The sequence below is a fragment of the Mesoplodon bidens genome, assembly GCF_964165515.1.
Source record: "Mesoplodon bidens genome assembly, chromosome: 4".
Classification (NCBI taxonomy): domain Eukaryota; kingdom Metazoa; phylum Chordata; class Mammalia; order Artiodactyla; family Ziphiidae; genus Mesoplodon; species Mesoplodon bidens.
The window spans coordinates 84,717,851-84,732,424 of NC_138160.1; the positions used below are offsets into that span (position 1 = coordinate 84,717,851).

At 38.4% G+C, this 14,574-nt stretch overlaps 1 protein-coding gene across 14 annotated transcripts in view; it reads left to right on the top strand.

Moving 5' to 3' along the window:
• PAM (peptidylglycine alpha-amidating monooxygenase) overlaps nt 1–14,574 on the top strand; it is a 303,779-nt gene that overhangs the window by 165,794 nt on the left and 123,411 nt on the right. The gene's annotated exons all lie outside the window — the stretch shown is intronic.

A 14,574-nucleotide genomic window follows, 5' to 3' on the forward strand; every position in this document is an offset into this window, starting at 1 on the left:
TTCAGAAAAGCATATATAAAATCCTTAAAGGAAAAAATGACTCAATGCTCTGGAGCTATTTTTGTAGGAATAGGTCTTTTATGAAAGGTTCTTAGTCATGTAGCATAACAAAATTCAATGAACTAATTCAACCAACATTCACTGCATACCCAGTGGTCTTTGGGAATACAAACAAGAATGTCAAGGTTTCAGCCCTTAAAACATAGTCCAATAGCAAGAGACAGACTAGCGAACAAGGAGCTTTGTTGTAATTGCCTAATGTTGAAACAGAGATGTTTATGAAGTGAAAAGGAAAAGCAAAGAACATTCCAAAGAATATTTTTATATTTGATCTTATAGTTCCTGTTAGAAGTTCAAGTCAAAGGATTCAAATCTGTTGTAGTGTTTTCTTTATGAGTTGGAAGTCTAAGGAAAATGAATAGGTAACGGAATTGCTGTGAGGGAGGTGGACAGAAGCAGAATGACTTCCCCCTCGATCGTTATGTTTAAATATATGACTTCATCATTCAACATAAGTACCCTATGCCTGTTATACCTGTTATTTTGAAGAAAAAAGTTTGGTTTTTAGAAGGCACAGTTGCCTTTATTTAATTTAGAATTAAGTTGACTTTCTATGTCTTATTTCCCTCAAGATTGTCAGGCTTGCTGAACTGGGAATTGGCATTTTATCCATTCTTGATCCCTATGTCTAAGTGTATTGTAGCATCTAATTAAGAGATCTGCATCTACAGATGCAGAAAATGTCTAACTGAAAATATAGAATTGACATAGTTATTTTATTAGACAGGAAGACAAGGTTCCAAAAATTCTGAACATTGAAGATTAATACATGGAGATGGACCAAGTTGCCCAAAGATTATTGACCTCTGGTTAAATTTAGAATTATGAAGTGTTTTATTTTTGCTTTCAAAAATGTGCTTGTCAGGACATATTGGTTGCCTACCCCACATACATCTCCTCCCTTTCTTTCTTGCTAACAGAACCCCACTTTTGATCCAGCATTGGCCTTCCCTTGCCCAGAAAATGTCCCTTGCTAGTGATTGGTTTAGAGATGGGCATGTGACACAGTTCTGGCCATTTATATGTGAAGGGAATTCTGTTGGAGGTGAAGTGCTTCTGGGAAAGTTTTGCTTTTGAAAAGGAACTTAAGGAAGAGACTTTCCCACTGCTGGCCTTTAGGAGTTGCTTTGTGAGAATATGATGCTGGAAGCTGCTGCGACCATCTTGTGATCATGAAGAAAGAATTCTACAGATAAAAGGCAATATATTGAATATGACAAGGCTGGAAGATGGAAAGAACCTAGGTCCTTGATGATGTTGTTGAATTTCTGGATGAAATAACCATTCTTGCGTCTGTCCTACTTCTGGGCTTCTCATTACGTGAAAGCCTCATCTCTGTTAGCTTAGGCCATTTTGAGTTTGTCTTCTGTAATTTGCAGATTTATTCTTAGTGATGATTAACATTTTCTTAGACCTCCTGCATATGACTGAGATGGCATATATATGATTTACTGTGGTCTTTGTGATATGTCCTGATGACTGTATGCTCAATCCACTCTAAGGAAAAAAGGGTTTCCTCCTAACTATGCATTTCCATGTTGCTTTCTTAAAAATCTTTGTACCAATTTTAAGTGCCACCAGCAATAAAATAAAAAATTAATCATCTTTCAGATCGAAAATTCTGCTAATAGGTGCCAGGAGTACATAAAAATATTTGAGCTTTACAAGATTATTTGCATATTTTACATCTTTTCTTCTACAGGAAACCTATCAGTCAGTGGTATACTTTGCTAATGCCAGTTATCAATGCATAACAAAAAGTAAAAATACAAGTAATACATTAATTTATAAATTGTTCTTTGCTTATGTATGTAGCAGAGTCACAATTCACACACTATTCTTCAAGTATGCAAAGAAAATAGGATTTTAATTTTTAAAACCGATCTAACTTACCTTCTTAAACCCCTGACCCTCTGGGTAGCAAGAGAAGAAAGCCTTAAAAGTATCTATTGAAGGAATCCCACTCTCTTTGGGTTCAAGACAGTCAGCTCAGCTTTTGATTAAGCTGTTTCCTCACCTCCTCCCTTTTTTATTCATCATGATAATATCTGGGTGTACACAAAGGGGTGATCTATGAATGGCCTTGGACAGTGGAAGAGATCCCAAATGAATGGGGCCTATGGGCTTTGTTCCCTTTATTGGTGTTAACTCTGGCACCTCATCTGTGACTATGAAATTAATTTCCCCTTGGCCAGGGACTTTCATTAATTTCCGCCTCCTTCCTTTAAGGGTATTCCACTATGTCATGTTTCCTCTCTTTCTTAGCTAGCATTAGCCCTGCCTCCTTTCTTGGGGCCATGATAACAGAATGGCTGTTAGGGAACCAAGTGTGATTTATTTGGAAGAGGGGTGTGAATACAACAGTTTAATATTTTCAAAATATTAGTCTCCTTACAAATATATAACGCCTGAAAGCCGGAAGCCTTGCCCAGAACTCATAGCATTTATACAGTTATGCTAAAGTCTGTTGGATTTTTACTGAAAGTTGCTTATTTTAATATTGTAATATTTTCTCTTTTCTAACTCTATGTGAAAAATATGTACTTTTATAGTACATCACCTCATTAGTTCTTAATACGTTGTAAGAAATTAAATCAGTTTGTGCTAAAAGGGTACCTCAGGCATTCAGACTCTTGGGTTTGTGTTGACACCACTAGTCTATAGAACATGAGTAGTTTCCTAGATTGGAAATTGGCAGGCCGTCACAGAGATTCACTGCGTGGTGGCAGTATACTCTGTTGGAGCTTATATAATACCAGTATTTCTTCAAATACTTTTTCCTTATATTGTTTTATTTTGAATATTTGGAATTTTAAAAACTGACTTATTGGCCCATCTTTTTTTATCAGCCTTCTAAATCTTTGTTTTTTCTGTTGGTGTTCTTCTTTCCTATTTCCCAAGTCACCCTATGCTCTGTGACCGTCACTGAAGAGCTGGTGGGGGAAGTCTGTGGTGACTCTGCTGTATACTGTTGCTGCAGGCATTCCTTTACTGGGAGGCAGTGTAGAGGTCAGCTCTACAGGGGCTGTGAGTAACTCGGATAGTGAGTGTGGCTGGAGCTATGAGAAGGCTTGGGTCGTGAGGCCAGAGTCTCCACGGTCATAGTCCTTAAGGGGGAGCAGCGGGGAAGAACTGGGCTCCTTAAATAAATCAGGAATACTAACACACAAGAAAGTCGATGCCCAGATGGTAGTGTTTACAGTGCCATCCCCAGTAGAACACTGTTAACATATGGATTTTGATTAGTGACATTGTCAGCTGCTCCCTCCTTGAAACATTCTCTTCCTTAGGCTTCTATGATGTAACACTTTTGTGGTTTTTTTCTGTAAACTCTCTGGCTGCTCTCTCTTTGGCTGACTGCTTCACAACTCTGGCCTTTCTCTTTTCTGTTTTACTCTCTACTCTCACAAAGCAGCCTCTTCCATACCCACTGCCCAGCTTTCATGTGACATGAATTTATATCTCTTGGCCAACCTTTCCTTCAAACTCTGTTTGACCCAGCTGCTCATTTGATATTTACATGTAGGTTTTTCAAAGGCTTCTTAAACTTAATATGTCCAATGACAAATTCATCATCTTCAAATCTGGTCCTCTTGTGTTACGGAGCACAGGCTCCAGATGCGCAGGCTCAGCGGCCATGGTTCATGGGCCCAGCCGCTCCACGGCATGTGGGATCTTCCCAGACCAGGGCGCGAACCCGTGTCCCCTGCGTTGGCAGGCAGACTCTCAATCAGTGCACCACCAGGGAAGCCCTTCTCTTGTGTTTTATGTCTCAGTGAATGCTACCATGAATATATTCAGCTATGCAAACCAGAAATCTAGGAATCATCCTCAGCACTGCTGCCTTACCTTCTATTCAAATCCACTCCCAAGTCATGTCTATTTTATCTTTTAAATGTCTCCAGAATCTGTCCTCTTTTTTCCTTCTCTACCACCATCACTCATTTTCAAGCTACTATCATCACTTTTCTGAACAGCTACGTGACTTTTTATTGGCCTCATCTAATTAATTCTAGCCTCCATGTCAGTTTCCTACAAAAAGTTTTCATTGGCTTTCTGTTGTTCTCATGAAAAACAAAACAACCAAAGTCCTTAACATGGACTATAAATGAAGTCCTTCATTGTGTGCCACATCTACTTTTCCAGTCTAATTTAAAACATGTTCCCCCTTTCTGTATGTACTGGTCTTTTTCTCAATCACACCTAGCTCTCTCCAATTACAGGGCCTTTGAAAATGCTATTTCCCATGCCTAAAACAATTGCCAACTCCCTTCACTGAAGATCATTTCCTTTGAATTACTGGCTCTTGTGGTAACCTGTACTTCTCCCATGTATCATTTAAAACAGAAAACATTTAATACTTATTTGTGTGATTATTTGTTATGCTAGTAGCTTCTAACTCTGTGAGGACTGAGACCATGTGTACTTCTGCTCAGTTTTATGAGCTTAGCACAGTGTTTGGTTCCTGGGAGTTGCTTAACGTATATGTTTCTTGGATGCATGAGTAGATGGAAGGAAGAATGGATTTCTACATAGGCATTAAAAGAGATTTAAAGGTAGGCAAATATTAATGGGATAACTATGGCAAGATATATGAGAACAGGCCCAGAAAGAACAGAAATTGTGTATACCACTTTGGTATTGGATGGTTCATTTTAAACTTTAAGAGAATAGAATACAACTCAATCAATAAATGAGCTGACAGACCCATTCAAGTCTAGAGCTTCTCTTCCACAATGCTATTTTGTCCCCAAATCAAATGTAGCCAGTTAGCAAGAAATATGATGTTTGGGGGTAGTGATTGTGGAGGCTGTTTTTTTTTTTTTTTTTTTTTGCGGTACGCGGGCCTCTCACTGCTACGGCCTCTCCTGCCGTGGAGCACAGGCCCTGGACGCACAGGCCCAGCGGCCATGGCCCACAGGCCCAGCCGCCCCGCGGCACGTGGGATCCCCCCGGACCGGGGCACGAACCCGCACCCCCTGCATTGGCAGGCGGACTCTCAACCACTGCGCCACCAGGGAAGCCCTGTGGAGGCTTTTTTTGTTCGACAGCATCTCCAGACAGGTTGGATAGAGTCAGTTTCCAATCATCTGTGCTAAAGGAGAGAAACATGGGTGGAGCAGTTAATGTTAGCAAAAGGTTCAGAAAATTGACTGCTTTCATATTAAGGGAAACTTATGAAAAGCATAAACCACTGGCTTAAGTTTGGGGAAGATGAGTGGTGTAGGTCAACAGCAACCCCTGTTCAGAACAGTAGTTTCCCCTCATGTAACTCCCCCTATAACCAGGAAGCCAAGGAAGAACCTGCCATTGTCACCACCTGTTGTGCATAGGCGATTAATTATAGACCATTATTAATATGCTCCTTTTTGTTTCCTCTTAAATGAAAGTGTGTGAGAGCTCTAAGTCAGATGTTCCCTCACCACAATATTTTTTCCTTCATCATTTGCTTGCACAGATTTGTAATTCCCAAAGAAAAGCTCTTGCCAGGAAAGTAGCTTTCATTTGAACTACTTGGCATTGAGAATCTTGTCATCATCAGCCCAGGGTGATTATAGTTTAAAAATGCAAATGGGATTCTGGGATGAATCAACTGAAGGATAAACTTCATATGAAAAAGTGATGCTGTATAAAACCCTAATTAGGTGGCATCTATAATACAGGTTTCAGTTAAGCCTTTCTTAAACTGTGAGTTTATTGCCAGCAAAAGAGGAAGGTACATGCAAAATTCAACAAATATTTATAGAGCTTTCAGTATGCGCCAGATATTGTTCTAAATGCTTAGGATGCTAGCAGACATTATTACAACAAGATTACTTTGTAGGTTGGGGTAAACATCTGAAAAGTTGGTGAGGATGGAGTGTAGTTTAATGGTAAGGAACAGAGTAAAGCATTTTGGAAAACTCTTTTTTAGTCGGTTAGGAATGGTTTAACATAAGGTCTAATTATTCTGCCAGAGCCTAATAAATATAAATAGGCAACATATCTTTTATTTATATGGTAAGAGAAAGACAATAGGAAAAGGAAAATTAGAACAGACTACATCCAAAAGTGACAGTTTAAGGAATTTTATCTGTAATTAAGTGTCTTTAAATTCTGGTGTAAGAGAGGTAGATTGTGTGTGTGTGTGTGTGTGTGGTAGGCGGGCCTCTCCCTGTTGTGGCCTTTCCCGTTGAGGAGCACAGGCTCCAGACGCGCAGGCTCAGCGGCCGTGGCTCACGGGCCCAGCTACTCCGCGGCATGTGAGATCTTCCCGGCCCGGGGCACGAACCCGTGTCCCCTGCCTCGGCAGGCGGACTCTCAACCACTGCACCACCAGGGAAGCCCGATAGATAGATTTTTTAAACCTGAATTTTTCACTGCCAAAAATCGTGCATGCTTTGGTATAGTTTTCTTTTGCCCTAGCTTCCTTTTATTCTAGGAAAATGTTGAAAGTACAAACACCACTGAATGAGTATAAATTACTATGCATGTATTAAAATTACTTTGGGAAATAGCAATTTGATTCTATTATCTATCTGGATCAGTTAAAAGAAAACTTTGAAAAGTAATTTTCCAAATGCTTCCTTCCTCCAGTAACCAAAATTCTTGTCAGAGACCTGATCACTTTCTGTACTTTTCTCTTCTTGGTCTGGCAGTACTACTGTCAGTCCCTGAGGTTTCCTCTACTTCTTTGCAGAATTCAAGTTATTTGAACCCTAAGTGGTACTGTGTGAAAATGTAGGGCTTGATGGATCCTTTGTGGTTTGTCTAGATCAGATTTAAACTGCATGGTCTGGGTTAGGAGAAAGGTTACTACCTACTTTTTGGGTAACTACTCTAAGGCACAAAGTCACTATTGCCACCATGAGATGGTTGCCCTGCTTTGGCTATTTAACAAAGGATGACTGAGAAAAGTTACCAGAGACCTAATACACAATATAACATTTCTATGGGTTATGGCCTATTTACAGAGAACAACCAACTTGCAGATAGCCACAGATACAAGCAAAAGGGCCATATTCAGGTAAAACTGGATTGTGTTGTCTGTTTCTACATCTGTTTGTGTCACCACATTGTATAGTCTCCTTAAGAAAGGTAGTCTGCAGGGACTCTTTAAGCCTGAACAATAAAAGGACAGTGAGGATATTATCCAGCCAGGATCTAATCATAGTGCTCAATACTAGAATCTGAATGGTACCTCTGGTTTCCCAAAACAAAAACTACTGGTTTTATGTGAACAGTTTTTATGTGTAATAGTATATAGATGGTTTTGTCTGTCCCATATTAATTTAAATAAGGATTCAATTTTATTAACTACTTGTTCCATAGAATCCACTGCATCTCTGTCTCACAAATGACTAAATCAAAATAAAGAACACTTTTTTCTTAAATAATGTAAGCAGAGTATTACTGAACACTATTGTCTACATGAGAACTCGGCTTAAAATGGGTAATAATAGAATATAATAGGAGTTCTTTAGTAATAAGTGAGTTTTTTTCATTTTTACCACACTATCTTCTTTTGTCAGGAAAATGTGCTTTTCTTGGATAGTTTCCAGTAAGCAGCAGTAAAGAGGCATCAGCAATATCATATCCCTCTTAATTCAGATTTGGCTGATGTGCCGTAAGAGATAGCAAGGAGAGACATGGCTATGTAGATTCACATTATTTCTCCCTTTTTGTACATCTGAGCCTTATGTTAGCAGTTTGAATCTGCAGTATTTTACAGACAGTCGCCTGGCACCAAGCTCAGATACGGTGTTCTTCCCACAGAGAGAAAAAGAAGATTCATGATGATGATATATGGAAAATTGTGAAAGATTGCCCTGGCAGTTTAGATTGAATTATAGAAGCATCCTTTCTAGGACAGTGTGTTCAAATGAAGAACCTATTATAATGGGCAATTAGGTGCTGTATTTGTGTCTTCAGAATGTTAGAGAGTGTTAGAGAGAAACATTGATCTGAATTATGTGTACGTTTTCAAATTGCTCTACCTTGCAGAAACAAAATGATGACCAAATTAAGTAGCTGTGTCTCTAGTCTGGTTCACTGCAGTTTGTCAACAAGCTGTCATGAAATGTTCTCAGGTGCCCTTGAAAATTTAGAGGACTTGGACTAAAACTTCTTGTTAAATTTTATGCCTTTGATTCCTTTATTTATCCCATTAATCAAATAAACAATTAAAATTGTGTCTAAGAACTGACATTTTCTTTTCAAATATTAGAGAGATGTGAAAAATAAATAGCTATCCTTCTATAGTGGAAAGAGAACTGCTTTAGTGAACTGGGTTCAAATTCCATTTCATCAGTTTTGAGAATTTTTTTTTAATCACAAGTTACTTACCTTCTTGAACTTCAGTTTTTCCATCTTTAAAGTAGTGTCTATAATACCTACCTCGTGATGTTACCATGATAAATAATTATGATGGGAAGCTTCTAGAATGAAGTTAGAAGGCACGGTAAATGTTCTCGCTTTTACAGGGTATTATATGCTAAGTACTGATCGTATGTTTAAATCAGTTGAATGTTTTTGATTGTTGAATGATAGAGGTTGTGGGATCATATTTACCTAATCAGGATATTGTTAAATAGTGTTCTTGGTGTTCATCCTGAAGAAAAGAAAAACACAGTCGGTTATTTATATCGGTGATGTAATGATTTTATTACTTTAAGAGATGTATTGTTCCAATTTTCTTTTTTTTTTTTTTTTTTTATGGCTCACAGGCCCAGCCGCTCCGCAGCATGCGGGTTCTTCCCGGACCGGGGCACGAACCTGTGTCCCCTGCATTGGCAGGCGGACTCTCTACCACTGTGCCACCAGGGAAGCCCCCAATTTTCTTAATGTTGTTGCCTCACAAGTGTTTGCTTTAAAAAAAAAGTTTCTCGGGCTTCCCTGGTGGCGCAGTGGTTGAGAGTCCGCCTGCCGATGCAGGGGACACGGGTTCGTGCCCCAGTCCGGGAAGATCCCACATGCCGCGGAGTGGCTGGACCCGTGAGCCATGGCCGCTGAGCCTGTGCGTCCAGAGCCTGTGCTCTGCAATGGGAGAGACCACAACAGTGAGAGGCCCGTGTACCGCAAAAAAAAAAAAAAGCTTCTCTGGGCTTCCGTGGTGGCGCAGTGGTTGAGAATCTGCCTGCCAGTGCAGGGGACACGGGTTCGAGCCCTGGTCTGGGAAGATCCCACATGCTGCGGAGCAACTGGGCCCGTGAGCCACAATTACTGAGCCTGCACGTCTGGAGCCTGTGCTCTGCAACAACAGAGGCCACGATACTGAGAGGCTTGTGCACCACGATGAAGAGTGGCTCCCGCTTGCCACAACTAGAGAAAGCCCATGCACAGAAACGAAGACCCAACACAGCCATAAATAAATAAATACATTTTTTTAAATATGCATTTAAAGTTCTTCCATGTTTGACAGCTAATTTAAAAAAAAAGTTTCTCATCAAAGAGTCGGTTGTAGTTAACTGTGTGATTACATGTTAGTATAGTCTTAAATTCTTAAACTGACTGCTGCTTACAGTATGGAATTAAAAGTACTGTCCATTCTTGGTGACCTGCTATAGAAATTAACCTGTACTGATAAAACAGTATTTTGTAATCACCTAAATAATCTTTTTCTCCCCATGCTGTAATGAGCTTATAATAGTTTGGCAAAGGCATTGTCTACTCCATTCTTGAACAAATTACATATCTTATAAAAAAAAGTTATTCATTTACTTATGAAGAGTCTTAAATTTTACTTAAAGTATAGGACTTAGTCTCATAGTTAAAAAAACAGAGGTACGAAGGTTGAAAGACTCGCCAGAATCACAGTTTAACTGGATTAAAACTTAATGGCAAGAAAGTGGCAAGAAAGATACGTAATTATTTCTAATCATCTGGAAGGCATAAGCTTGACTTTTTTTTTTTTTTACATCTTTATTGAAGTATAATTGCTTTACAATGTTGTGGTAGTTTCTGCTGTACAACAAAGTGAATCAGCTATATGTATACATATATCCCCATATCCCCTCCCTCCTGAGCTTCCCTCCCACCCTCCCTATCCCACCCCTCTAGGTCATCACAAAGCATCGAGTTGATCTCCCTGTGCTATGCAGCAGCTTCCCACTAGCTATCTGTTTTACGTTTGGTAGTGTATATGTCAACGCTACTCTCTCACTTCGTCCCAGCTTCCCCTTCCCGCTCTGTGTCCTCAAGTCCGTTCTCTATGTCTGCATAGAGAAGTCTGCGTCTTTATTCCTGCCCAGCCACTAGGTTCATCAGGTTTTTTTTAGATCCCATATATGTGTGTTAGCATACGGTATTTGTTTTTCTCTTTCTGACTTACTTCACTCTGTATGACAGACTCTAGGTCCATCCACCTCATTACAGATAGCTCAATTTTGTTTCTTTTTATGCCTGAGTAATATTCCATTGTATATATATGCCTCGTCTTCTTTATCCACTCATCTGTCGATGGACACTTAGGTTGCTTCCATGTCCTGGCTATTGTAAATAGAGCTGCAATGAACATTTTGGTACATGACTCTTTTTGAATTATGGTTTTCTCAGGGTATATGCCCAGTAGTGGGATTGCTGGGTCATATGGTAGTTCTATTTTTAGTTTTTTAAGGAACCTCAATACTGTTCTCCATAGTGGCTGTATCAATTTACATTCCCACCAACAGTGCAAGAGGGTTCCCTTTTCTCCACACCCTCTCCAGCATTTATTGTTTATAGATTTTTTGATGATGGCCATTCTGACCGGTGTGAGGTGATACCTCATTGTGGTTTTGATTTGCATTTCTCTGATAATTAGTGATGTTGAGCATCTTTTCATGTGTTTGTTGGCAGTCTGTATGTCTTCTTTGGAGAAATGTCTATTTAGGTCTTCTGCCCATTTTTGGATTGGTTGTTTGTTTTCTTGATATTGAGCTGCATGAGCTGCTCATATATTTTGGGGATTAATCCTTGTCAGTTGCTTCATTTGCAAGTATTTTCTCCCATTCTGAGGGTTGTCTTTTCATCTTGTTTATGGTTTCCTTTGCTGTGCAAAAGCTTTTCCATTTCATTAGGTCCCATTTGTTTATTTTTTAAACCTGAAGACTTTTAATCCTAGTTCTGACACTAACTACTTGGCCTTACGTGGATCAGTAACCTTTCTGTGAAAGTTTGCATTTCTATAAAACAGTTGCAGTGCCTATTAGACCTACTCACAGCATAATTGTGAGAAGAAAATGAAGCAACACAAAAGTGTGCTTACTTCTACTCAGACCGCTTAAGGGAGGCAGACCTTGGAGATTTGGCTTTTCCCATCGAACCATGTAAATGACCTTAGGAACGTATCTTCTTTCCAAAGAACTTGAGCTTTCAACTTAATTCTAGAAACCAAAGTATGGTACCAGAATACTTGAGAACAAAATCACTGATACCTTTTATAGTTGCAGAGAAAGAATAAATTACTTTTTGCTATTCTTTGTTCTATTGCACTGTGGTCTTCAGAGCTTTCAGCTGAAGGCTAATTATTGATCTGATACACACTGTATTTTTTAATGTGCTCATTTTTTAAAAAGAAGAGTTTTAGCTTCTTTTTTTCTAACAGAATTATTCTTTATCTTGAAAGTGGGGCATAAGTAAAATCCTAAATCAGAGCATGATGGTGCATGGTAGACCACTGATGCAATGTCTAATATAGACTCTCCAAAAATAATTTTGTAGGATACTCTTTATTCTGTGGAGGATCTATGTCATCTCTTCTCTTTTTTTTTTTAAACTGGCTTTAACAGAATAGGACCGAAACATTTGAAATCTGAACACATTCTTATCATTAGAGAAGTTATAAGCCAAGAAATATAAATCTATAGAAGAAAGACATTCCCAAGTTGTTCTGCCATTTAAAATTATGCAGCTGATGATAAGAGCAAGAATTGTAAAAAAAAAGAATTATAATACGGTTCTGGTCAATTCTGAGTATAAAAAGTAGTTTTCTTTATTCTGTGTATGTAACCATTATTATGCTTAGGTTTTTTTTAATCAAAAGAACAAACTTGTTGAATTTGGCATACCTATTTATGCCCATCACTTCTCTATTCCAAAAATAACTTGAGGTGGCTTATAATAAAATCAGAGATAAAATAAAACCCCAAAATTATAAGTACAAATTTAAAAGAACTTGTTTGGTTTGCATTTCATTGCAACCTTTGGCTCCTTTGGATCATTTCTTGTTTTAAATATATGCTTAGCTACTTTAAATTTACTTTTGTTTCATATTTGCTTCTAAGTCATTAATTGTTCATATTGCTTTGAGTGATCTGTGCTGCATTAGGCAGACTGCCTGTGTTCAGATCCCAGCTCCTACACTTGTTAGTGCAGGTGGTCACTAGTTAAAGTGGGAAGGACAGATTTTTTTCAATAAAAACTATTGCAAATAAGGAAGGAGCTCCAGCATGAACTGAATTCAACTTTGCTGGAAAAAAAAAGCAGGAGACCTTATTTTAAAGCCTGAGCTGTGCTAAGGGAAAGGTACTGAGGGGGATTGGAGGGGTTAGTCCATGTGACTAGGCCATCTGGGTTTGTTGATTGGCAGTTATCCAGAGGAAAAACAAACTTCTCCTATCTTTATGACAGGAGGCAGTGATGTAAGTTAGAGCAGGACATCCACTGGCTGAGAACTATCTCCTTGATGTGAGAAGACAGTTCTGGATAGAAGATTTACAACTCAAAGAGGCAGAGAAAAGATTTACAATTGCCAGCTTTCTAAAGTAACTGCACTAAGATGGGTTCAGAAGCCTATCCACCTATTACCAGGTTTTGGCCAGAATGAATAGTAAAACTACTTAATCTTGGTTTGCCTCAGTTTCCTCATCTATAAAATGGGGATAATAATAGTACCTGTGTCATGGGAATGTGTTTTAAAAATTAAAGGAGTTAATACATGTACAACACTTAGAGCAGTGCTTACACATAGTAAGCTCTCAACAAATGCTAATTTTTACTCTTACTGTCTTTAAAGGAGTTAGTAATAGTATCTATGGATACTGTTGGGTCTATATTGGATTGTTTTTGTTATTAAATGATACAATACCTATATAACATTGAGAACCATGGCTGGCTCATAATAAGAATTCAATAACTGTTGGCTAGAAGTAGTATTAGTAGCAGCAGCAGCTATAGTCTGCCACTAAATATCTTTCAGTCCCGAATTACTCATAGCTCAGGATGTTCAACTAGAAGGGAATCTTGAATTTCTTATTTCTATTAGAACAGAGTAAGTCTGTTTTATAACGTTAGTAATTCAGAGGTTGGAAAAATATTTATGAGCAATCTTGTACATGATGGTAAGATCTTTAAGCAGTATTTTGCCAATATATTTCCAAACCCAATATATTGGGTTTTGGATACAGAGGTCACATCTCCAGCATTTATGTGGCTTAACCTTCTTGCTGTGCAACCTTCAACATTTCCCAGCCTGTTTCCTCCTTATCAAAATAAGAGTGAATCTAAATAATTATAAAGCCTTTTAAGAAATGAAACAATTTGTTCCAGTAGAAGAAATGGTATATATAAAGGTAGTAATAAAGACTGAATCATATTTCTGTAATTTTTTAAATTTTAAGATACTTCTTTGATGTGTATTTGAATCTCCTTGCTTCCTAGCCAACACAGAAATGAAAAAAGAAGTACAAATTTCACAATTTTTGGTGCTGACCAGTAGGTTTAGAGAAACCCAGATTATCTCTATCCATGTTTGTGGAGTCTCTTGATTCCACCACTGTGCAGTAATAATCCATGAAGTATGAATTATTAAATGAGTTTAGTCTCTGTTTGTATTGGATATATTATAAATCATAGCACATACTTCACTACATATGGATTTCCATTAAGGAAGTGTAATACATAGATCAACAGATGCCCATTCTCCTTAATTTGCAATTTTTATCACTAAAAATTCTTGATGTTAGTGTATTTGATAGTAGAAAATGGCAATTTAGATAAGAGACTAATAACTGGAAAAGAAAGAATAATGAGTTAATGTCGATTTCTTCAATGCACTACATAAAAATTTTAAAGTAAGGGAAAGCAAGGACTTCCCTGGGGGTCCAGTGGTTAAGACTTTGCTTTCCAGTGCAGGGGATATGGGTTTGGTCTGTGGTCAGGGAGCTAAGTTCCTACATGCCTCAGGGCTCAGGGCCAAAAAACCAAAATATAAAGCAAAAGCAATATTGTAACAAATTCAATAAAGACTTTAAAAAAAAAAGGTCCACATCAAAAAAAATCTTTAAAAAATCATAAAGGGAGAACAACCAAATATAATATATTTTAAAACCAACTTTTATTCATTGTATCTTTTTTTAATTAATTAATTTTTTTGGCTGCGTTACATCTTCATTGCTGCGCGTGGGCTTTCTCTAGTCGTGGCGAGCGGGGGCTATCCTTCATTGCGGTGCACTGGCTTCTCATTGCGGTGGCTTCTCTTGTTGTGGAGCACGGGCTCTAGGCGCGCGGGCTTCAGTAGTTATGGCACACGGGCTCAGTAGTTGTGGCTCACTGGCT